General features: G+C 38.7%; 1 pseudogene; it reads left to right on the plus strand.

Annotated features, from left to right (window-relative positions):
* The window catches only part of LOC131434036 (uncharacterized), a 42,137-nt pseudogene extending 16,020 nt beyond the window's left edge, over window positions 1-26,117 (plus strand).
* The last annotated feature ends 1,573 nt before the right edge of the window (window positions 26,118-27,690 follow it).

Raw genomic sequence — 27,690 nt, forward strand, 5'->3', positions numbered from 1 at the left:
TTTTATATTGCATATCGAACTCAACATCCATTTTAGATGAAAATTTCACCGTTTGGTTGTAACTCAAAACATGCACTTCGTTTGGAGGACTGTGACAAAACTTTGGTTCAGCTCTTTGAAATTTCTTATTTGAACTAATATTAACCTGCATAAAACTCTCAGGGCAACAGGGGAGCGATCAACAAAATAACACTTACCCGGATCTCAAAGGTCTCACAATTTTCTTTTACTATACATAATTAAACAAATCTATTAGAAGTTCAAAACTCATGGTAATTTTATTTAAGGTAAGCATAAAAAAATTATTATCAAAAGCATTTCATTTGTGAAAATCAGGAAATAATGTAACAAGGCTTAATTTATTTAACTATTTAAAAAATTAAATATTTGCGCACAAAAAAAAACGTTGGCATGCATAATCGTTGCGGCCGTCGGACGGTGGGGCGCCTTCGACGATATCCGAACAACTGCTGCTGGCGATCCCGATGCACGAGATCAGAGCACTCCGAGCGAGAAAGATGGCGAAAGAGACATACCTTGGTGAGTGAGCACGTGTACACGTACTATGGCTGTCGCACCGTTCGTTAGCCGGTCAGCGCTATGGCCGAGGTCCCTTTCGTTGAGGCTGTCTCCGTCGATATCACTAGCACCCGTATCCTGGGAGGGTACTACACACTTTAGGCCAATATCACTGCTGTATTCTAAATTTGTGGCCGGAACGGGGACCGTATATTGATGGACGGTCTGAACTTATACGACACGCGACACTAGATTTTGTTTCATTGTGCACTTTAGAGTGGGTTTTTTTAGAGGAGGTGAAAGTCACTTAACACACATCGGGCATTCGCACTAAAAGTCGATCTCTAACGTTCACTTTTCCGATCTTCTTTTGGCGACACTGGGACCTGAGTCCACCACTCTGCGACTTCACCTCCGCACTTTGTTAGCCCGATCGTAACTTTTTGGTGATCCTTTGATCACCCGCGCGTCGTATCACCACGTTCCGAACCGTACTAGTGTCAAAATTATACAAGAGAGACCTCGCCTTTACCCTGACCTCTGTTATAGCTCGGCTCGGGCTCGTCTCAAGCTCATCTCGAAGAACGGATACTGTGGTACCACTGGGCAATAACCAGCGATGGATGTCAAGCAGAACTCATCTCAAAATTGGGATGAGTAAAAGGATGTTTTCCGGTGTACACAATTTTAGATTAAATTATTAGTAACCTATCTTTAATGAGTGTTAAATGGAGAGAAGTGACTTGGCGCAATTTATCTAATTTTGTTTAAGTTCATTGAATGTAGTTAAAACTAAAAGTTATATAAATCAATATAAAAATTTTAAGTTGCCCGTCAGTTGGTCATTTGATTATATTTGAAACTCCTACTGAGTCACTTCTCACAGCATCACTACTTGCTAAGTCAACCCCATCTCGCTACCAAAGCTCGTTTATTCAAATTAGGTACCCATTGGAAACGTACCTTGATAGTAAACTGCAACATTGTTTGCAGTATATTGACTCAACTAGCATGATACTTTCAAACGTTTTACAGTGATTAAAAAAAAATGTACATAAGAAAATGGAAAAAATCTACTTTTGAGAAACGGATTGGAACCGGTGGGTTACAATATTCCCCGGACTAGAAAAAAAAAATGCAATAGTATTTTTTTGTCAAATGCTGTAGATATGGCTCAGACACGACAGACTCAATTCTCTACATTCGTCTATCGCGAACACGACTTGTTTTTCTCATCGTTCGCATACTGCTGTAAATCCAAGTCACGACTGTTCTATTTATCGACAATCATAGCCATACCCGAATATCTCCCTGATGTGTTTACATCCGTCTCACATATCAGGAAATCTGTTGGAACTCTTCTCCCGATTCGGTGGATTGTTATCAAATATAGTGCTTTATCGCTCTCTTTCATTCCCGTTCACTCCTGATTTGAGGCCTCGAAAATCAACTATCACTCACTCTCATCCTTTTCATTCGACTCATTCACTCTATCCCGCAGACAATTTACTATTCTGGGTATATCTATTACTGTATGTATACTGATCGGTTGACCTACAACTATTATTATATAAATCTAAGTAGAAGCTTCTGTATTTATCTCTTTCTCCGCGTCCGGAATAATTCGAGAACGAATCGTCGCTCACACCGGCGTACGAAATCGATCATCATTCGGTGATTGACCGTCAATCGCTGATTTTCTATGGATTTGACGTCAAATGCTTGGATTTTTTTTGTAATACAAATTTTTATCTAATGAGGCGCATTATTGGAACGGAGCATCCGTTTGCCCTCGATACGTTTAGTTCAACCCGGCTTCAGGTGAACTGCTGGCCAAATGCCTAACGATTTGCCTTGCAGGTCCTCTAACTCGTATGAAGAGCTGCCTACTTTAGATTTTACCTTGCAGGCTAAAAACTGTGGACAATACTTAGCGTTGTAATTTTCGGCGGAACTAGACTGGCGCATATTACGACGGTATACAAGTTGGCCTGGTTTGAAAGCTTTTGCGAATTTTCGGTGCCTTAAATTATATTGATTAGTGCAAATTTTTTTTGCAGCTTCTAAATTTTTTTTAACCATAGAATAAATATCGGTGAATAAATCACGTCTGCTATTTTGACGTTGTTCTACAGTCGTTACTTTCTCTGTGAGAGGAATTCGATGATCCGACCCTTTCGTAAAAATTTCGTGTCCATGAGTAACGAAAAACGGAGTAAGACCAGTGGAACTGTGCGGGTGGGAATTTAATATGGTTTCAATCTCGGTTAATCTAGTATCCCACAGTCACTTTTAACATAGGTTCTTATAGCGGCATTCACGGTTCGATTAACCCGTTCGACGGGATTAGCTTGTGAATGATAACGTGAGTTAAGCCAATGCACGATCTCAAATTTATCAATGAGTGCTTTGAATTCCCTGGAGACGAAATAGCTTGCATTATCAGTGATAATGATTTCAGGGGTTGAATTCCGAAAAAACCAAAGATCTCTCAGGATAGCACACAACCCCGTGCTCTCGATTCGTCGTACGGGATGTAATAGAATCCATTTACTAAACAAGTCAGATATAACGAGAATATGTTGATTACCCTTTTTACTTCGAGGCAAGGGACCAACGAAATCAATTGAAATTATTTGCCAGGGATAATTGGCTATTTTACGATTACCCATAGGGGGTGTTACAGGTACAGACGCGGCTTTTACTTCCTTACAAGTACTGCAATTCTGAACATAGCGACGAGTTTCGGTCGCTAGTTTCGGCCAGTAATATCGTTGTTTAATTCCAGCCAAAGTTTTATCAAAACCAGGATGCATCTTTTCATCATGGCAAGAGTAAAGAATGTGGAGACGTTTATCGGGCGGTGGAATTAACTTCCACTCATAGCGATGATCGTACGCGGTATCATTGAAGGGAACAAATTTGAACAATTGGTCATTCTCTACTCGAAAGTCAACAAAGTCATCTGGATTTTCCAATACTCTCTGCTTAATCGATAGATATTCGTTCGAAGTCGCGTCATTTGCTACCATTGCCACACTGCGTGACAAGGCATCCGCGACTACATTTTCTTTTCCCTTGCGGTGTATGATGGTCATGTCATGCTGTTGCAGACTAAGACTCCATCTACTACATCGTGAACCGACTTTCCACGAGGTCGTCAGTATATGAGTAAGAGCTGACGAATCGGTGATTAGAGTAAAGTGACTAAATTCGACAAAACCTCTGAATGCTTCAATCGACAACAGAGCTGCAAGGGCTTCCTTTTCCGCTGGGTGATAATTACGTTGTGGGGTTGAAAGTTTTTTTGAAAAATACGAAATAATTCGTTCGTGATCACCTTGAACCTGCGTTAAGATTCCGGCCACTGCGACATCCGAAGCGTCGGTTTGTATGACAAATTCTTGTTTAAAATCAGGACTGGACAATATTGGGGCAGTGATGAGACGCTCTTTCAAATCTAGGAAAGCCTTTTCCGCGGCTTCCGTCCACGGAATAATTTTGCATTTTGTTTTCAATAATTCAGTAAGGGGGGCAACTATTTGGCTAAATGTCGGTATAAACCGACGATAGTAATTTCCCATACCGAGAAAACGTCTCAATTTAGTAATGGTAGTCGGTCGTTCAAAATCGACGATGGGACGGATTTTCTCTGGATTGGGTCTCAGTCCTTGGGTAGATAAAAGATATCCTAAAAATGGTAATTCTGATACTCCGAAACGAGATTTTTCTAGGTTGATAGCCAGATTAGCAGTTCGAAGCCGGCTGGCAACCTCTGTCAAAAGACGGATATGCTCGTCGAATGTTTCACTTACGATAACTATGTCATCCAAATACACAAAAACGTTTGGCTCTAACTCTCCAAATCCTAACACTCGGTCCATAAGTCTTGAAAGGGTGGCCGGACTGTTTATCAAACCAAATGGGAGTCTGGTAAACTGAAACAGACCTTTGCCCTGCACACAAAACGAAGTACATTTCCTTGATTTCTTTTCTAAAGGAATTTGAAGGAAGGCTTCGGACAAATCAATAGTTGATAAATAGTTGGCTTTGGGTAGTTGACCTAGTATGCGTGCTGGATGCGCTAACGGGTATGAGTCTCTCAATGTTCTTTCGTTTATTTTCCTTGCATCCAAGCACAAACGTACCTTTCCTGTAGGTTTAATTATGGGAACGACATTTAGGGACCAATCAGAATTTGTTCGCTCAATTATGCCTAATGTTAACATTCTTTCTAATTCGTCTGCTACCAACGATTGCACCTTTGGTGACATGACGTAGGGAAATTGTCTGACGGCGGGTTTGTTTTGCCATTCATCCTTCAACTCGATCACATGACTAATGAGAGAAGTGGTTGACACTACATCTTGCTCTGCAACATTGAATAATTTTTTTACTTGTTCTATTTGTGCTGCCTCTAATTCCGTCAGTGTGAAATCCGTGGTTGAAGGAAGGGTCAATTCTTCTACCGACGCGGTGTATTGGACCATCGGGACTATGTTAAATTTTTCCCAAAAGTCCATTCCACACAGACAGTCAACGGCTAATCTGGGAACAACTAAGGTGAGAAGTATTTTAGTTCGTCCTTCAAAAGTGAACGGTATATTGATTTCTCCGATTATATCTAAAATGTCGCCTCCCGCGGTTTTTAAAATAACGGGGCGAGAAAGAGATTGCAGTCGATGACTTTTAATCTTCGAGTACATAGAACAATTAATCATCGTAGATTGACTACCGCTATCTAGAAGCGCTTTCGATGCTACCCCGTATAGTTTAACGTGGATATAGGGTCGATTATCGTGATTATTAGATAGTGTTATTTGGTTAACTTCAGTAGGGTTAGAATAAATGGTTTCGGGGGCGGGTTGCCACCAATGGCTAACATCAAGATGGGATAATACTGTATTCACATGCGCGGGGGTAGACTCGGTGGAGGGCGACTTACGTCCACCTGAATCCCGTTTTTTTTACAATACGGACAGTTAAGGGATTCAAATCCTTTAAATCCGCAAATTAAGCAAAAAACCTTCATGGCTTCACGACATTGTTCATACTGATGATTTGATTTCCCGCAATTATAACAATCTTTAAAGTGTGGTGGCCTGTATGCAGCAACCAACTGATTAAGGGTTGGACCGGGTGTTTGTATACCCGATGCTACTCTATTAATTTGTTTTTGATATTTTTGAGATTGTTGACTTATTCTGTTTAGTTAATGGATAATTATGTTGACTTATTCTGTTTAGTTAATGGAGTATTTAAATTTATATTTTGGCTAGCTGAGTTGTTGAAACTTTTCTTGCTATCGGGGTTCTTGTCCTTTTGCAACGAGATCAAGTTTACTGGTTTTTCAGTTCCAAACATGCGGTTATATAACGAAAAATTATTGGCATCTACTTTTCGCCCTGCTGCGATTAAGGAGTGCAAATCATTAATAGGAAGAAACGTTAGTTGACGTCGATAATCGGAACGCATATTTTGGTGTACTATTTTCATTTTTTCATCTTCTTGTAACTGAGATGGCATTGAACGGAATAATTTTTCTAAATCAAAATAATACGCTTGAAATGATTCATTACGTTGCTGTTTACGCAAATAAACTTTAATTTTTATCATGCTATCTAAATCTGGATGTGCAAATGCGTTCCTAAGCTCGTGGACTAAATGATCCCAACTAATAAGGCGACCGCTTGATCGCATCGAATGATACCAATTTAAAGCTGGTCCACTGAAAAGATGTAAGGCCGAGTCGAAGAGTTCTTGATCAGATACTTTTTCTGAGAGGGCTAAACTTCTCACTTTAAACAAAAATTCGTTCAGGTGTAGCCCTTGGTCGTCACCTGTATACTTTTCAATTGCCCATTTTGACACGGGAAGCGTTCTTTGGTGTTGCATTGGGGGCTGCAAACCCCAGTTTGACTGATAGTTACGAAATGATTCTCTATCAGGTAGCGAAGGGTAGCCTTGTGGCATGCACTCGGGTGCTGCCGAAAAAGTAGAAGCAAAATTATTAGTAGAGTGTGGTTGAAAGTAACTGGTTTGATTGGCTTCGAATGGTGCCGCCGGAAAACTAAACATGGACGGCTGAATTGAAGTGGACGGAATTGGATTTGGAACTGACGAGCACGGCAAATGGCTCGTATATGGGCGGTACCAAGGCACAGCCGAACTATGAATGGGATTTGATAAATGAGAGTGAGTGAAGTTATTTGAATATGATGAAGAATAGATTGGTACACCCGATGTACTGGTATACGACATTTCCATACCTGCTCTGAATTGCGTATTGTTCGAATTATATTCCGATTCTGTTGTAATTCCATGGGAAAGGTGACGGTGTGACGTCTGGAAACCTACCGGGTTACCCAATGTGGAACCCATACTGAGAAACTCAGTTTGAGCACCACAATCTCGAACCACTGGACGCTGTTCAGATAGCTGTAATTTGAACTCCAGATTGGCTATCACCTCTTTGAGATGGCTCTCGGTCTCTTCTCCCTTTTTTCGCATGCTAAGCTCCTTTACAAGAATCGATCGGTCAATTTCAATTTTTTCTGCCTCTGGGTGATTTAATAAAATTGATTCTAGTGTCAAAGTTTCTTGGATTGGTGTTTCCGGTTCTATGTCTTCCTGATCTGACATTTCTGATGGTTCATCATTTAAATCAAATCGAACCGCTTTATAAAAAAAATAATATAAGTGATCAACAACAATTGTGAATAGTGTTTCCAGATCATCTTTTATATTGCCTTCCGCCTGACTCATAACCATAAGAATTCGCCCACCTAGATGTAGCAAACGATCTTTTCCCGATACGAACCCATCTTTTTTTTCGCGGAACACCTTTTCTAATTCTTCTAACTTTTTCCTACATACCTCTTCTTCCTGACTAGAGTTACCCTTAAATGTTTTTATTGGAATTTCATCTCCTTGCTTTTCTGCCTTCAATTTTCCTCGCAAACACCGTAGCAGTTTCGAGCGGTCCCCATCGATGAGAATCTGTCGAACAATCAACTCAAATTTTATTTCTTCATCGGTTAATAAATCTGGGCGCATATCATAATACCACTCTGTAAATATTTCATGCCGATTCGATGATTCGGGAAAGGAGTTATAAGATTCCATTTTCGCGTGACACTTATGTAAACTCATTTATAAAGCAATATTACATAACAACTTATTTTACACTGGGCGAAATGAAACGTATAAATATCGTACTTGGATTTATTCATCTGCTAATGACGAAATCTCTTTTTCGTGCCTTTGAACGTCGAACTTCAAGGTTAAATCATTGTATCATCCACCATATCTACAACAGACTGAATTTTATCGCGATAAAGTGTTATTTTATCGATCTTCCCCTTCACAAATGAAAAAAAAATATTCGAAAGAAATATATTTTTTTTGTAAATTTACGTTGGGCGCCAATTGTAACAAAACTTTGGTTCAGCTCTTTGAAATTTCTTATTTGAACTAATATTAACCTGCATAAAACTCTCAGGGCAACAGGGGAGCGATCAACAAAATAACACTTACCCGGATCTCAAAGGTCTCACAATTTTCTTTTACTATACATAATTAAACAAATCTATTAGAAGTTCAAAACTCATGGTAATTTTATTTAAGGTAAGCATAAAAAAATTATTATCAAAAGCATTTCATTTGTGAAAATCAGGAAATAATGTAACAAGGCTTAATTTATTTAACTATTTAAGTAAATTAAACATTTGCGCACAAAAAAAAAACGTTGGCATGCATAATCGTTGCGGCCGTCGGACGGTGGGGCGCCTTCGACGATATCCGAACAACTGCTGCTGGCGATCCCGATGCACGAGATCAGAGCACTCCGAGCGAGAAAGATGGCGAAAGAGACATACCTTGGTGAGTGAGCACGTGTACACGTACTATGGCTGTCGCACCGTTCGTTAGCCGGCCAGCGCTATGGCCGAGGTCCCTTTCGTTGAGGCTGTCTCCGTCGATATCACTAGCACCCGTATCCTGGGAGGGTACTACACACTTTAGGCCAATATCACTGGTGTATTCTAAATTTGTGGCCGGAACGGGGACCGTATATTGATGGACGGTCTGAACTTATACGACACGCGACACTAGATTTTGTTTCATTGTGCACTTTAGAGTGGGTTTTTTTAGAGGAGGTGAAAGTCACTTAACACACATCGGGCATTCGCACTAAAAGTCGATCTCTAACGTTCACTTTTCCGATCTTCTTTTGGCGACACTGGGACCTGAGTCCACCACTCTGCGACTTCACCTCCGCACTTTGTTAGCCCGATCGTAACTTTTTGGTGATCCTTTGATCACCCGCGCGTCGTATCACCACGTTCCGAACCGTACTAGTGTCAAAATTATACAAGAGAGACCTCGCCTTTACCCTGACCTCTTTTATAGCTCGGCTCGGGCTCGTCTCAAGCTCATCTCGAAGAACGGATACTGTGGTACCACTGGGCAATAACCAGCGATGGATGTCAAGCAGAACTCATCTAAAAATTGGGATGAGTAAAAGGATGTTTTCCGGTGTACACAATTTTAGATTAAATTATTAGTAACCTATCTTTAATGAGTGTTAAATGGAGAGAAGTGACTTGGCGCAATTTATCTAATTTTGTTTAAGTTCATTGAATGTAGTTAAAACTAAAAGTTACATAAATCAATATAAAAATTTTAAGTTGCCCGTCAGTTGGTCATTTGATTATATTTGAAACTCCTACTGAGTCACTTCTCACAGCATCACTACTTGCTAAGTCAACCCCATCTCGCTACCAAAGCTCGTTTATTCAAATTAGGTACCCATTGGAAACGTACCTTGATAGTAAGCTGCAACATTGTTTGCAGTATATTGACTCAACTAGCATGATACTTTCAAACGTTTTACAGTGATTAAAAAAAAAATGTACATAAGAAAATGGAAAAAATCTACTTTTGAGAAACGGATTGGAACCGGTGGGTTACAGGACGAAGCTAAATATTAATCAGCGTACTGATTTCAATCTCCCCGATTGGGGTTTTGAAAAATTCTGGGTTTTAGGAGTTGGGCGCCAATTTGATGCCCCCCAACTCGCTCATCGGATGGCTGAGGAGGGGTTATTCACGCTACTACTGTTCAACGTTCGGTGCTAGCATATACTCACCACGTCTATTCTTTTGCTAACGGGAACATTAGGAAAACGAAACATTCACTGCAGGTAATGGTCAATGTGGACCAATAGGCGCAAATGCTAGTTTACCAAATACTCAAAAGCAAAATTTGGGAATCTTTCCTTGAGGCTGAAGGCCCCTTTTCGAGTCTGGAAACCGATGCAAACTAGTGTGTAACCACACTAATAATAACTACCCTTTCAATCTAAACTGCCACAGATTTTCTGATCATTATTAACAAATTTATTGCTAGCCTAAAATAGATTTTCTTAAATCTATGTGACGTCACATGGGATTGTTTTACTTATCCTGTATGCCTTGATGTTTATCGAATCTGTCTTTAATAGTTCACCAATTGACGTGGAACTAGTGAGGTCGGAGTTGCCTTGTTAGTGGCTTGCGGTTGGACCGCGTCAGATTTCTCTCCGTTGGTCACTGTAAATGAAAATGGCTTCGGATCAAGTCTCCAGCCCAAAAACAAAAAGGCCGCTGGGCCTACCCAGAAGACATTCGATATTTTGTCACGTGTTTGCTAAAGTACAACCTATATCCACTATACAGAATTTATTTTATTATTTTACCTTTTAACAAATTTTCCAATGTTTTCGTGTTAACTGTGGATGCCTTGTCGCTGTTTTAACACTATTAGATACAAGTACATGTTTTAATTTGTATGACACACTTTTTGTTTGTAATTTAACTAACCGTATGAATAATTTTAGTAAAATTATAAATGCTGACTGACTTTTATTTTCACTAAGCTATAAGAGAGGATAACATTATTAAATTGGTACATCACATTATTTTTTTAAGCAAATCACTTTAATCGGGAGAATCGCGCGCACTTCTTACTTCTTTGATGGCTACTAACAAAAAGAACATTCCCAACTTTTGTTGAGCTCAGCCAACCTTGTATAGAATCGGAAATCGGAAATGTTTTTTATTTTTTTTTGTTGCCTAGTCCATACAGGCTGACTTTACAAACTGTCAAATATTGGTAGCTTTTCCAATGGCACCAACCACAGCGAATGGGATGTTGCGCGACAAGAACTTCTAACCGCTGCAGTGATACACGTGAGGTGCATATCTGTTGAATGGTTTCGGCTGCCGAGACATGTTTCCTAAGATGTGTCTTCGTTAATGCCCAATATTCCCCAATTGATCGAAGTTGTGGGCAATTTGGTGGATTCATGTCTTTTGGGATGAAAGTGACATTTTTTATAGTATACCATTCTACCGTTGATTTCGAGTAGTGGCAAGAAGAAATATCTGGTCAGAAGACAACAGGATCCTTGTGGCTTCGAATCATGGGTAGAAGTCGTTTTTGTAAACATTACTTGATGTGTATTTCGCTGTTCGTTGAAGCTGTGGTGATGAAGGGTTTCGAAACCTTACCGCAGCTACAAATTGTTTGCCAGACTTTAGCTTTCTTACCAAATTTTTTGACTTAAATCGTTGTCTCGGACTGGTTTAACACTTGCTCTTCTCGCACCGTATAATATTGTGGTCCCGGACAGGTTTTGTAATCGAGTTTCGTTCAAATTTCCAGCAAGAATCGTATTGTACAGCATTCGAACCCTCGGCCTGATCGATGCTTCTTGTTTCGGACTACGTTTTGGTTGTTTCTGCTTCTTATACAGGGTCCGGCACTCGAAGTGTAACCAACTTCAGACCGCTCGCGCAGCTGACGCACGGGCATCAGCTCTCTAGAAATTTGCTAAATGACAGTTCGGAGTTGTATTGTTTACAAGCGCAAGAAAGCATTTTGCCAAAAGTGAACGCGAAAAAAAAATCAGTGATGGATTTAAAACGTAATAGTGTGATTGCTTTATATTTAGATGGAAAATCACAACCAGCGATTGTTCGTGAGCTCAAACACCTTAAAGTGAATAATGTTGTTGTTTATCGCACCATAACTCGTTACAATAATACTGGTAGCATCGCAAAACGTCATGGAGGTGGTCATCAAAAGACTGCAACGTCACGTGAGATGGTTCAAAAAGTGAAGAAACGACTTGAACGAAATCCTCGACGAAGTGCCAATCAAATGGCAAAAGAACTGAAAATATTCGACCGTAGCATCCGCCGCATACTGAAAAATGATCTGAAGGTCAAGTCTTACAAGATCCAAAAGGCGCATGATCTCACACCGAAGCAGAAACAAGTTAGACTTGAGAGAGCGAAGGAGTTGCTTCGTTTGGCCGAAAGCGGTCAATTTCCGAACATTGTATTTTCTGACGAGAAAATTTACTTGACCGACCGTTCATACGAGAATTTGAGTCATCGATTGGCCACCAGGAGGCAGCACCGGCAACAGATAATGGTTTGGGCCGCTGTAACCGCAGATGGGCGCTCTCCAATCGTTTTCATCGAGCCTGGCGTCAAGGTAAATGCGACATATCGGGAAAGTATTCTGGAGGTTGCTTTGAAGCCGTGGGCAGACAAACATTTCGGTGGCAGACCATGGACGTTTCAGCAGGACTCGGCACCGTCTCACAAAGCTCGAGTGAACCAAGAATGGCTGAAAAACAACGTTCCGAACTTCATCACGTCCACACAATGGCTCTCGAATTCACCAGATGCGAATCCAATGGATTATTCTTTTTAGGCCATTTTGGAGAGCAAAGTCCGAACTAAAAGATACACCAGTCTCGAGGCGCTGAAAAAAGTTATTGTCCGCGAGTGGGCCAAAATACCTGCAAGTCACATTCGGGCAGCTTGCGATTCGTTTTTTGACCGTCTCAAGACCAAAAGGTGGTCATATCGAGCAAAATAGAATTGATTCTGAATTTTGTATTATTTTTACACATTTTGTACTTTGAATTAAGTAAAAGTAATTTCCCAAACTGAATTTATGGCCTTTTAAATTGGTTACACTTCGAGTGCCGGACCCTGTAGGTTCGAAGATTCAAACGCACGAAGAACATTTGACTTTGAAGTGCCCACTTTTTTGGCCACATCCCGAACTGAAACCTCCTTCTTTAGCACGAACGCCTTCATTTCAGGTGTTATCCTCACCGAACACTTTATTAAAAAGACGACAAAAAAACTGTAATTACCGTTAAAACCGCTGCCATTTCGCGATGGTTCAGAATCTGTCAATTTTTATGGCTGCGTCCTGTTGTTTACACTCGTCTCTAACCACTTGTGAAGTTGTTTATTCGTTTTCATTAGTTTGTTTCGAAATGCGTGGACTTTCAGCAGAACAACGTCGAAAAATTGTGTACAAATGGTGCACAGAACGCGGACTGTCATTGAGAAAGTTAGCAAAAATGGAAGGAAAAAGCAGTGCGAAATGCAATCAATGTAGGTTCGAAGATTCAAACGCTAGAAGAACATTTGACTTTGAAGTGCCCACTTTTTTGGCCACATCCCGAACTGAAACCTCCTTCTTTAGCACGAACGCCTTCATTTCAGGTGTTATCCTCACCGAACACTTTATTAAAAAGACGACAAAAAAACTGTAATTACCGTTAAAACCGCTGCCATTTCGCGATGGTTCAGAATCTGTCAATTTTTATGGCTGCGTCCTGTTGTTTACACTCGTCTCTAACCACTTGTGAAGTTGTTTATTCGTTTTCATTAGTTTGTTTCGAAATGCGTGGACTTTCAGCAGAACAACGTCGAAAAATTGTGTACAAATGGTGCACAGAACGCGGACTGTCATTGAGAAAGTTAGCAAAAATGGAAGGAAAAAGCAGTGCGAAATGCAATCAATGTAGGTTCGAAGATTCAAACGCTAGAAGAACATTTGACTTTGAAGTGCCCACTTTTTTGGCCACATCCCGAACTGAAACCTCCTTCTTTAGCACGAACGCCTTCATTTCAGGTGTTATCCTCACCGAACACTTTATTAAAAAGACGACAAAAAACTGTAATTACCGTTAAAACCGCTGCAATTTCGCGATGGTTCAGAATCTGTCAATTTTTATGGCTGCGTCCTGTTGTTTACACTCGTCTCTAACCACTTGTGAAGTTGTTTATTCGTTTTCATTAGTTTGTTTCGAAATGCGTGGACTTTCAGCAGAACAACGTCGAAAAATTGTGTACAAATGGTGCACAGAACGCGGACTGTCATTGAGAAAGTTAGCAAAAATGGAAGGAAAAGGCAGTGCGAAATGCAATCAATGAATTGATTGCATTTCGTCCGCGTTCTGTGCACCATTTGTACACAATTTTTCGAGCCGGTATTCAGCCGGTATTCAGGAACCAGCTTAACTCAAACCGATTCGTATGGCTATATGACGAATAAATTGCAATAGTTTTGAGTCCAACTTTCAAGCTTTTCGGGATTATCATCTTCTATATCGGTTTGAATTTTAAAAATTCATCCTCCTGTAATTCCAGAATCGGAAGTCTGCATTGGATAAAATTAATTAATTTTGTGTGAGACTATAAGTTTATTTTAATTTGAATTTTTGTTTCTGAAATTCGATTTGGCTTTATTTGAGAAAACGATTGAGCTTTGAGAAACGATTCGATACTGGAGCCGGAATTCGAAAATCGGTGTAGCCGAAGTCAGACAAATTCACCGGCGTAGTTTACATTTGTTTCAAAATGTTTAAAAATCAGTGTAGACATCTTTGAGAAATCGTAGTACGAGTTAAATTGTTGGGTGCCTTCCGAATCGAAAACTGAATACCACTAAAACTGAAATAAGTTTTTTTTGGTTGTCGACTATTCAAATCAGCAAATCTTAGATGATTCTTAGATTTCATTTGAGTCTTAGATCGGTTCAACCATCTACGAGTTACACAATTTCAATTTTGTTTCACATATCATTCTGTAGTTCCGGAACCAGAAGTCGGATCCAAACATTATTCAGGAACCTTGTTTAGGAGCATACGAATTTTCATATGAATCTGAGTTTGTAGAAAACGGTTGAGTCATCTTCGAAAAAAAGGTAAAAAATTGAGTGAAATTATTTGTCACATACGCATTTGCTATCTCGACGAACTGATTCGAATGGTATATGGGTGTTATGTTCTTCCAGCATTTATTGCTGTGAGTAGTTTAAATCAATATAATTATGAAATTGTTCTGAATTCGGAAGTACTGCCATCTTTCCAATATGTCTGTCATATTCGAACGATTTTGTTGCCAAAAACGAACCGTGCTAAAATCGGTCCGAGGCAAAATGTCATGAAAAAGGATGCTGTACACAGTCTTTTTGGTACTTAGAAACAATTGTATGTAACAGTATAAAAAATCGTGTTTTACGTTGCTCACAAGCCTTTCTTTGCCATACAGCGCTCAGAACTTCTACTGCTGGAATATGGGGGAAAAGTCGCTTACACAAAAATTTCGATATCTCCGTTAAAAATGGACGGATTTTAACAATCTATAGCTTTTTGGATAGCTGTCACCGTGCGGAATCTAAGTCTGAAAACATATTCTGTTTTCGAGGTCAATTGTGACAGATACTGTCAAAAAACTGAAAGTTTTGACATAAAACTTCGTATAACTCAAAAAGTGAACATCCGATCTTAAAACCATTCAATAGCGTTCTGGGTGACGAGGAGACCTTTCATTTGCGACCAGTTTGATCAAAATCGGTCAAGCCATCTCTGAGATCTCGACCTCTTAGTTGATAACACACATACAGACACACACACATTTGCTCAGTACGTCGAGCTGAATCGATTGGTATATGACATTCGGCCCTCCGGGCCTCGGAATTTTTTTCGAAAGTTCGAGCGAATTCTATACCTATTTTTATGTATATAAAAGAAGGTAAAAACACCATTAATACAACACCTGATAGTGTGGCAACCTCCAAATGTTTTAGTTTAAATGCATATTTAAGCAAGATGATTGGAGCTGGTACATTATCTTCCAGTCAACAGACTTCACTGGAGTGGACAATTCGTGCGATCCGGTTTAAAAAGGGGTTTGATGCGGACACAGACTTCAACCTAATGAAGTATTGGATTACACAGAAGTATGACTCTCCCATGTTCTGGACAATTTTAGAAGTCATTCTCGCTGTCCCACCAACGCAATGCAGTGCGATCCGACAACATTCAGAATATTTTAAAATTACGTGCAAATCGTGACTTAATTGGCAGTGCAATTAAGCGTCTGGCAAGCAGTGGTGGTAAAGCATCGATTTCGAACACGTAAAACGTGTTCGTTCCGAACCAAAAAGCGAACCACCATCGCGAGTATGAATTTGCCGATACCATCGTTCGAGCGCAGGCTTCCCAGCAGTACTGCTCTTCAATGACATCCGCCACGAGATAGCATGAACTGTCGGAGCGCAAAGTCGAAAGCCCAGTCTACAATATGTGTGCAAGCATATGCCGAACTGTAATGGCAACAGCGCTCGCATGCCTAAATGAATGCTGTCACTGAGACAGTTTCTACTCACCAGTTTGATGAGAGTATTCTATCCGGAGAGTAGTCAAACCGAACGGGCTGTTTGTATCCTGTTTCTTTCTGTTCGCTCATTCGCATAAAATGTTACGGGGACAGCCTTAGAAAATCGAAGACATCCTTTGATTTTTAGGGAATTACTTTTACGAAGGGCTGTCGCAAGCCGGCTGTCTCATCAATGTCTCTTGAAGCAATAAACCGGCTGTTTCTGGAGACGAGCTGTGGTTCATAGTGCGCTCGCACTATTTCGGCTGCCTCAATGAAATGGTACTAGTACATACGATTGCGTTGTTGGGATTAACTTTGCAGGAAATTTTAGGGTTTCATTACATTACCATTGTGAAATAAAGAAATTGTTTTAGATTTATATATACTGTCGGCGAAGGCAATGAATTTTAATAACTAACGAATATTAAAAGATAAACACAGAGTTTTGTGTAACGGCTCATATATCTGAATTACTGAAGTATTCATCCTTAGTGCTTCCTTCTTATTCCTAAAGAAACAGATACACTAGCATTCATTGATAATACTCCGAAAATATCTTCTGCACCCTTATTCTGAATAACGACGTTTTGATTTTTCTGTTTCTCCTAGGATAACTAAACCAATGAATTTTTTAGGGTCGGAAATGACAGCCACAATATTATTATTATTATTATTATTTGATGAGTTGGCTAGAGCTGGTGAAACGAATGATTTCGTTGGTCCTGAACCAGCTTTACCACTTTCAACTAGTTGGATAAAGCACAAGATTCGTTCTTGGGCTGCATCCAAACATGCCAGCTACTGGCGCAGCTTGCAAACTTGCGCTCAGACAAAAGCATGTCTACCAGATTTAAATCTGAAAATGTCAAAGTGTCTACTGTATTTTTCCAAGCATCATTGCAGTATTCTGGTCAGAGCTCTGACTGGACATAGCAAACTCAATGATCACATGGCTACTATTCAACGTGCTGAGTATTATAATTATTATTATTATTATTATTATTATTATTATTATTATTATTATTATTATTATTATTAATAATATTATTAATATTATTATTATTATTATTATTATTATTATTATTATTATTATTATTATTATTATTATTATTATATTTATTTATTCCCGCTTTCAAACTTAATTGTGGTCGTTCACCGGGGAATCACACCTACATTTTTCAATATATCATTTTTCATTTTTTTTTAACATAATTTCTTTTCAGAAAGAAAACTGCTAAATATATGCAATGAACTCGGCTCTCAGAATGTTTCATTATTCATTTACAATATTTAAAGTTCCAAACGTTTGATTTTTTTAATGCGGACACAAGCTACTTAGCCAATTAGAGTAGAAAATTTTCGACATTCTTAGACTTGTAACTGCGGAAGTCGGATCCGAATTAAATTCAATAGTAACCTATGCAGCCTTTTCATTTCAGCCTGATTTGGGAAAATAGGTGCAGTCATGCCTGAGAAATTGAGTGACGTTGTTTGACACATACAATACACATACATACACACGGAGGAATTGCTTAACTTATCCTAGTCGAATGTCAACTTTCACTAGTCGAATTTTCAAGTAATTTCAAAACCTTTTTTTATGACAAAATCAAAATCTATGTATACACACTATGAAATTTTTATAATTCCAATGGCAGATATAAGATTCTTCAAAACCAAATTGAGCTTGAATTCATGTTTAGGTAGTTTTTGTTACTTACCATTTTTGGAAATATAAGTGTACTTTATAGGTAATCGTACTTATCCCCAAATTTCCTAACCAGAACCGGCAATGAAATTCAATACGATGAATCTATAGTGCATCGAAATGTGAGGGCGTGAGGGCCGACTGAAACAGAGAACCAAAAATGTGTACGAGAATTGTAGCAAGCGCATAGAAACTGGATGTGCTGTTTGAAATTTCAAGGCACCGCATCTTCTTCTGCGTGCGCTCGTGATTGAAACATCTACATTTCCAAAATTGGATTGAGCGTAAAAGGACATAGAGGAAATGATTAAGATACTTCTCAAAGTTTACATGAAATTGTTCTTTTAACTGCAGCTATAAATTTGGGCCTCAGTTACTTTTATATCAAGTTTTGTGGTAAACAACGACATTAAGCTAAAGAATTCAAAATATACTGAACACAAGCTTCTACTTGATGAAAGATGCGCTTTAACCGAGTTTTAAATTTTACAATGTAAAGTGACAGTTTTAATGTGTGTAAAAGTCGCGAACTTCTGGTAGCTATGACCAAAATAATATAATAGTTAATATGCCATTTCTAGAGATAAGATAATTCAATGCATAACAGGAAGAAAATGAATTCCAGATTATCAGCACATATGTGTTTTGGAATATATTCCAGGTTAATAGAAACACTATACTATTCATATATAGAAAATAACTGGATATGTCTGGAAGGCTTGAGACCATATTACTCAAGAAAGACATTATTAAATACCTTGGTGAACTAAAACTTTTTTCTAAATAAAACGAAATAAACATTCGAATCTGTTACGGGCAACCATGCTGCATTCCACGCTTGGAAACATGTTTTTTGGAAGAACCGCAATTTTTCATTCAGTTTTTGCATTCAAAGGTACGTTGTACGGTACCTGCAAATAAGTTTCTAAATGATTTTTGCATTGCTAATTCCGACTCCAAATTTTGCACTCAAGGTTTTTATTCGATTGGTCAATGTACATATAACGAACTTAACGAGTCAGATTGTGTATGTTTCAGTTCTGACTTGGAAAGATTCTTAGTGTCCGTAGTATTGCAACACTGACCATGCAATAGTCCCGTAGACATACAAGTCGACCGCAAAGTTGAATGCTATTCAGAATCACGCTAACTAGTATCGAATACAGAATCTTTAATTTGAATATATCTTTTGCTACAAACATTCATTCACCGTTTACATCTAAAATCTGATTCAATTGACTTATACACTCTTGTATAAGAAACGATCGCGCCTTTGATATTCTGAAGGAAGAGATAAAGAGGATGGGAATAATGCTCCAAGCACATCAGTACGCGCCTACACTATGATTGTTACAGCCCACAAACCGAACGTAAACTGCCTGAAACGAGCACGCCGAACTGTCCCAGCTCTTTAATTATGAATATAATTTCTTGAAAACAAACTTTTCTTTCTATAGAATTTCATTGATCGATCGATTCATAGAAGATCGAACAAAATAAAAAAATTGACTATTCATTTAAACCAAAGTCCGTTCTTCCATCCATTTCGTATTAGTAGTTTCGTATATTATTAATTATCAATAATATTGTTACCAATGCCTTAACAACGGTGATTGCTATGCGCAATGATCAACCGCTGCGCAAAGCAATCACCAAAGGCAAAACTAAAACCCACATGCTTGCCTCGAATCTTCATAGCAAACCAAGAGCAACAAATTTGAACCGCACCGGCTACTGTCGCAGACCTGGTCAAGGGAGAGTAATATTTTGCTCTCGACAGAAACAACGCAGTGACTGATACCCGAAGTTTACTGTCGCATCAGCGAGAACTTCATGCTTCTTCGGCTGTCGTGGACCATGACAAAATGTTTTGAGATGGAATGAACTGTCGAACGAAGGGAATGACGGCAACGTTGGCTGTACAGAACTATTTGTCTAAGGGCTGTCGTGATGAAACCTATCACAAGGCTGTCATGGAAAGAGTAGCAAGACAGCCTCAATAATAATGTCGCGCGGCGGTACATTTGGGAAGCCTGTTCGAGCGAGCATCGCCGAACCAAGAAGCGATGCTGATGGTGAAAGAACCGATGCTTTAGTTTGTGAGCCTATCGTTACTAGTATGTTCATGAACATCCGATTCGAGTACTATAGGCTGTTGCTTCGGATGAACCGAACTTTGTCAGCTGCGGCTGGACGTTTCAGTTTTTGGGTAGCTTAGCAGAGTATGGTAATTTTGTACATTTCCAGTGAGCGTAGGGTGGCTCAATATGATAAATTGAAAATGTTTTAACATTTGCAAATTCGATATTGAATAAATTGGTGAGTCAATAGCAATTAAAATTGAGTAATTTTGGGCATTTACAACGAGCGTGGGGTGCCTGTATATGGAAAATAGAAAATTTTTTGACTAATCTCATTTCGATGCTTTATTGATTAGTAAATAAATAGCAGTTCGAATTGAATAATTTTTTACATTTTCAGCGAGCGGGGGTGGCGCAATATGAAAATTTGTAAATTTTTTGATTTCTACTAATTTGATGTTTTATTAAATATTGATTCAAAAGCAATTAAAATTCAACAATTTTGAACATTTTCAATGACCGTAGGGTGGTTCTATTTGAAAAATCGACAAAAATTGTATCTTAGACTAATTCGATGGTCTGTTGATTCTGGAAATAATTTTTTACATTTTTATCGAGCGTAGGGTGGTGCAATATGAAAATTTGCATATATTTAGACTTTTGCTGATATCATGTTCCATTTAATAGTGAATCAAGAGCAATGTAAATTTGATAATTTTGGACATTTTCGACGAGCGTGGGGTGGTGCTATTCGGAAAATTTTAAAATTTTTGACTGATGTCGATTCAATGTCCTATTAATTGATGAATCAATCAGTTCTAATAGGATTTCCAATTTACAGCGAGCGTAGTGTTGTTCTATTTGAAAAATGTTAGTATTTGAATTTGCAGATCCGATGCTTAATTGATTGATGAATGAATTAAATTCGAATAGAATAATTTTATACGTATCTTGTGGGCGTGGAACGGCTTAATATAAAAATTTGGGAATACTTTACCTTTTGCTAATTCAATGTTTAATAGATAGCAATTGGAATATTAGAATTTTAAGCATTTTATTCGGCGGTAAGGCAGCTTTATATGAGAAATTGTGAACTATTTTTCCAAATCGGATGCTATATTGATTAATATATATATAACATAGTGGTGGTGAACCATCGGATTTAAACATGCAAATCGTCGAAGTGCCTGTGATTTTGATTGGGAGCGGGTCATATCGCCGAAAGCCATTTCGCCGAAAGTCGTTTCGCCGAATGCCATTTCGCCGAAAGTCATTTCGCCGAATAGGTCATTTCGCCGAAAGTCGTTTCGCCGAAAGGGTCATTTCGCCGAATGGGTCATTTCGCCGAAAGGTTCATTTTGCCGAAAGGGTAATTTCGCCGTAAGGGTCATATCTCCTGCATGTTATATCTCCTGTATAACTGATGTGGCGCAGCCACATAACCGAAGCCAAGATGGCTCGGCGGCACAAAGCCGCCGAGCCGACGCCAGCTGAGTCGGCCGCCGACCCGCCGTCGGAAGCGGCGGCCTCTTGCATACAAACCTGTAACCGCCTCGTTTGCCCGGTCTACTCAAAGCTAGGTTTCTTTGCTTTAGTTAGGTCCGAACGAGCGGTAGCGAGGTCGGACAGCACATGAACCAAAACGATGTGGCGTAGCCGCATTAGATATTTTTTCATTTTCACTTAATAAACGGAAAATACCACCTACATTTGCCTGGTAGATACACCTATGCAATTGCTTTGGTGCTTACTAGCTAATAGTCAACAAGTTTTCTTGGGAACTACTTTCTGAGGTTCATGAATTAATCCTTATTCAAGAGTACAACAATCAATCATTATTCAAGAAGTACAATGGTAGGTCAACAAAACGGGCGTTAACGCTATCATCTTTCGTTTTTCTTTAATTTAAATTAATTCTAATTACGATTTCAGGATTCGGCGAAATGACCCTTTCGGCGAAATGGCTTTCGGCGAAATGGCATTCGGCGAAGTGACCCATTCGGCGAAATGACATTCGGCGAAATAATCCTTTCGGCGAAATGACTTTCGGCGAAACGGCTTTCGGCGAAATGGCTTTCGGCGAAATGACCCTGATCCATTTTGATTGTAATTTTTAACGCGCTATTACTTTGCTCATCAACTGAAATAGAATTTAGTTTTGATGCTGTAGGTAGGCATTTCATCGAACCATAAATAATGAAACTACGCATCGAATAGAGCTCAATTGACCTTCGCCGATGGTCTGCCAACTGAATGGTTTGGTACATATTGCTCCGCCGAACAGCAAGCGAACTTTACCATAAACCGAATGAACAGCTTTTGCATATTTTTGCTAGGAAAACATTTCTAAACAAATATGTATAAAGCATTGGTGCTCGGTTCCCGCTTTACCGTTGGCATGAAAATGTAAATAGTTTAAAAATTACAATTTCTATATTAAGCCATCCAGCGCTCGCTGAGAATATCCAAAATTAACAAACGTCGCTCGCTCGCTAGAAACGTCCAAAATCATCCAATTCTACCTGCTACAGATTCGCTCATCTATTGAACATTAAAATACAAAAAATCAAAATATTTTCAAATTTTTATATTAAACCCCCTTACGATCGCTGAAAATGTTCTTATCATCATCATGATTTGAACTGCTTATTTGAACTGCTATTAATTCATCATCTTATTTGAACTGCTATTAATTCATCAATCAATAGAGCATCGAATTGACATTAGTCAAAAACTTTACCATTATACAGATAGAACCATCCTATGTTCCCTGACAATCTCAAAAATGAGGAATTTGTAATTGATATTAATTCACTATTAAATGAAACATTTTATCAGCAAAAATCAAAATATTTACAAGTTTTCATATTACGCCATCCTACACTCACCGAAAATGCCCAAAATTATTCAATTCGAACTGCTATTGATCCAACAATCAACAAACGATCGAATTGGTATTAGTCAAAAATTTTACAATTTTTCAAATAGAAAAACCCTACGGTGGCAGATAATTTCCAAAGATTTTTTACTATTTAATAAACCATCGAATTAGTAAAAAAAAAATCCGAATTTTCAAATTTCGCCACTCTACGCTCTCTGAAAATGTCTAAAATTATCCAAGTTGAACTTCTATTGATTGAACAATCAATAGAACATCAAATTTAAATACGCTCGTTGAAAATACCTGAAATTACTTAATTTTCTTTGTTATTAACTCACCAGTTTATTAAACAGCGAATTTGCAAGAGTAAAAAAAATCCCTTTTCATATTGAGCCACTCTACGATTGCTGAAATTTTCCAAAATATTCAATAATGATAATTTCAAAACCAGGATGCGAGAATTGAAATCAACAAACCATCGTATCGAACGCAGTTTACTCGGCCCTCGCCGATGGTCCGCCAACCGAACGGTTCGAATCAGATTGCTTCGCCAAACACCGAGCACAGAACACCTTCGCATTAAACGAGGGAATAGTTTTCGAACCTATCGCATGCTTACGCTCGGCGAACATTTTTGAGTAAATTTGCAGAAGCATCGGCGTTCGGTTCGCAATTTACCACCACTGCTGGCAAGTGCTAATACAGCCAGCAGTGTTGATACTAGTTAATAGAGTGATATGGCATAATAAATGCTATGAAAAAATTAATTTCGAATTGTATTTTTATATAGCTGTGGATTTTATAATTGCTAAATGTAGTAGAAAAATATTACAATATTTTTTTAATAGTTGTGAGCTAATCAGGATCATGTGTGGTTCAAGAAAATATTTTATCAATATTATGAATATGTAAATTTTTTTTTGATCTAGAGCTCCGAATTTTTTTGTACCGCGTTTTGTCGTGCGAAATGCAATTCAATAAAATAAAATATGTTAAAAATTGACGTTCGCTGAAAAAGTCCAAAATTATCCTAATCGAAATGGTATTGATTAACCAATCATTAGAATACCAGGTTTGCAATGATTTAAAAATTGACAATTTTTCACCCTACACACGCTGAAAATGTCCAAAATTATCCGAATCGAAATACTATTGATTAACTAAGTAACAGGTTTGCAATGGTTTAAACATTGACAGTTTTTCTTATAGATCCACTCTACGCTCGCTGAAAATGCCCAAAATTATCCTAATCGAAAGTCTATTGGTTAACCAATCAATATTCTTATAGATCCACCCTTCGCTCGCTGAAAATGTCCAAAATTATCCTAATCGAAATGCTATTGATTAACCAATCAATAGAGTATCAGGTTTGCAATGGTTTAAAAATCTACAATTTTTCACATTGCGCCTCTCTACCTACATTCACATAAAGTTTACAAAATTATTTAATTCGAACTTCTATTGATTCATCAATCAATGGATTACCGACACTTGGCAGTAGTCCAAAATTCCAAAAAAAATGTTCAAAAAAATAAATTTTGTTTACTATCGATTCACCGATTAGTTTAACATAGAATTTCGGAAAGGCAAAATATTTACAATTTTCTATATTGAGCCACCCCACTCTTGCTGGAAATGTTTAAAATTACCATACTCTGCTAAGCTATTCAAACACTCTAATGACCTGCCGCATGTGACAAAGTTCGGTTCATCCGAAGCAACAGCCTATAGTACTCGAATCGGATGTTCAAGAACATACTAGTAGGGATGGTACTCGGAAGGTAAAGTATCGATACCTAGGGTATCAAGATGCCAAAATTTTTAGTATCGATACAAGGTATCAAAAGGCAATAAAGTATCGATACCTTTAATAATCAATTGATACTTGCGCAGCAATCATTTCGAAATAAACTAAAATTGTATATAGTATATTTCTTTCCACACAGATTGCATTCGTGACTTTTGGTCCACGTCAAAGAATTTCCACTAGCCACTTTGTGTTGGAGCCATGATGATTTCACATTTCACTCATTTTCTCAAAAAATTTCATGTCATAACCTATAAGTCGATACACGGGTACTACACTAAAAGCCAATTCTAATTGAACATTTAGGAGTTTTGTAGGGTTTTGCTAAAAGTACATATTTTGTTTCAATTTCTTCGGCTCATAAGTGCTAAGCTTGCGGTTTAAATTGAACTACTAAGCGCGAGATGGCAGTTCAGTTTTTTTTGGTTCAGTGTATACCGAGTCCACAGAAGTTACATTTTTCGCTCTATAAATAATCGCCTATAAATAGTGTAAATCCATATCAATCCTTCTAATATTTATTTCGCTAAGTGCTCTACGTGCATCCAAAGTCGGTGACATATCGCTTTCGTCATACTATACGCATAGTGCGCCGTTATTCGTAGAAATTTTTTTTTGGTGAAGACAATAAGCTGCTTTTTGTGCTACTCAGTTCCTAGACGTCAGCACTCAAAGTACTCACCATCTCTCACGCATCTGTCATTTAATTACCGGTAGCTTCATAATGACAAGAAGCAAATGCGATGCCGATATTTGTTTTGGTTCTTCTGGCTCGCGAGGCACCAACATTGTTTGTCGGTGTTGTTCCAAAACTTACCACGTTAAGTGCACTAATTTAAATAACTCGCAGGTAAAATCTTTTCGCGAGTGTCCGGGAGTATACTGGCTGTGCTTCCAGTGCCGCGAATTACCAAATCGCAACGAGGCCACCGATGCAACTATGCAATTAATTCTCCAGCGAACCACCTCAGCTCTTTAACGGATACTATGCAACTTTTCTGTCGCATGTATTCTACAACTTGTACTAGGACCAACTGCATCCACCGTTCTGGATCACGGGATCTAGCCGAACGTTCTGTCAACGATGGTACACGTTTCTTTGAAAAACTTGACGACCTTCATCTCGATATCATAAACCTCTTCGAATCAATACTCGAGGACAACAACAAACGGCCGCGGGCCAGCAGCACTAGTAGACCATCGTTAGCGCAACCTGATAAAATTCCGAGAGTTGACGTTCCAGTACGTATTCAATTTTCTTCGAATCCTATAGTTCCGCTCATTCCAGACGAAACCGAAAATCCCACAAATACTACCTCTGCTCAATCACCGTCGCTCATAACCACCGCTAATACTTGCAATGCCGATACCGTTCCACCGCTACTGCAAAATGCTACAGCTTCAACACTGGCACTTTCTGCTATCTGTACCAACAACGTAAGCATTCCACCGCCTATATTCTCCACAAGCCACCACAACATTACTACTACGCACCCGCCGTCACCTCTATCAACACATGTTTTCAACCACCGACATTCCCGACCGGTTATCATAACCGCACTGTTCCACATCCACCACCAACCACCACCATCGCTACTGTGATATCTACCAACGCTCATGCAAGCTGCACACCCGTACGGAGCAATGGATCATCGACTACCAATTTCACACTACCAGCCTACTACAACTGACCTTGCCGTATCAGTTTCGCATTCTACATCATAGAATTCACCTCAAACTTTAATCATTCCGCAATCAGAGTCTAGAACAACCAACATTCTGCAACCGTTACCTAAACGAATTAACAAAAACAGGCAAGTTAATAGCATTTCAGTTCTATCAAATGTGCCTTATGTAGGGCCTAGTTATTATAGTATTTTAATTACTTTGTATCCAACTCGACAAAGCCAAACACTTGTAACAGTTCGGCTGAAAAGTTCGTATCGTTTAATAGAAACACACATTTTTTTGCCAAAATTCGTTTATATTATTCAACATAATTGCCATCAGAGGCAATACAGCGATTATAGCGATCTTCCAACTTGTCGATAAACATTTTTGTAGCACGATTTGTCCTTTGCTTCAAAATAGGCCTCAGTTTCAGCGATTACCTCTTCATTGCTTCTAAATTTTTCACCAGCGAGCATTCTCTTGAGGTCTGAGAACAGGAAAAAGTCACTGGGGGCCAAATCTGGAGAATACGGTGGATGAGGGAGCAATTCGAAGCCCAATTCGTTCAATTTCAGCATGGTTTTCAATCATCAATTCGTTGTTGTTTTTGATCGATTGGGAGCTCACGCGGCACCCATTTTGCACAAAGCTTTCTCATATCCAAATATTCGTGAATAATATGTCCAACACGTTCCTTTGATATCTTTAGGGTGTCAGCTATCTCGATCAACTTCACTTTACGGTCATTGAATATCATTTTGTGGATTTTTTTCACGTTTTCATAGGTAACAGCCTCTTTTGGACGTCCACTGCGTTCATCGTCTTCGGTGCTCATATGACCAGTACGAAATTTTGCAAACCACTTACGAATTGTTGCTTCGCCCGGTGCAGAGTCTGGATAACACTCATCAAGCCATTTTTTGGTATCGGCGGCACTTTTTTTCATCAAAAAGTAGTGTTTCATCAACACACGAAATTTCTTTTTTTCCATTTTTTTCACAATAACAAAAGTAGCTTCACTCAAAATGCAATTTCTCACAAACTAATAATAATAAGACAGCTGTTAAATTTATACACGTATCTTTTGAAGGTTGGTACTAACTGAAAATGGTATGGGTTTAATTCTAGTGGCGCCCTCTCATAGAAACTATACGAACTTTTCAGCCGATCTGTTATAGGAATTTACTATCTAAATATCGGAGGAATGAATAGCTATATCGATCAATACCGTCTAGCTTGCGCTGATCGTGCCTATGACATATACATATTCATCGAAACGTGGCTGAACAGTAGCACACTATCTAAGCAAATTTTTGGAAATGCGTATGCGGTATACAGGCAAGATCAGAACGAACTGAACAGCTTTAAAAAAAGTTGCGGCGGATTTCTGTTGGCCTGTCGTTCAAATTTTCATTCTCGTTTGCTACATGTTCCGAACTGTACTAGTGTTGAACAGTTATGGGTTGCTCTTACACTAAAAAAATGCACACTTTTTATTCGTGTA

The sequence above is a fragment of the Malaya genurostris genome, chromosome 3, assembly GCF_030247185.1.
Source record: "Malaya genurostris strain Urasoe2022 chromosome 3, Malgen_1.1, whole genome shotgun sequence".
In the NCBI taxonomy this organism is placed as follows: Eukaryota; Metazoa; Arthropoda; class Insecta; order Diptera; family Culicidae; genus Malaya; species Malaya genurostris.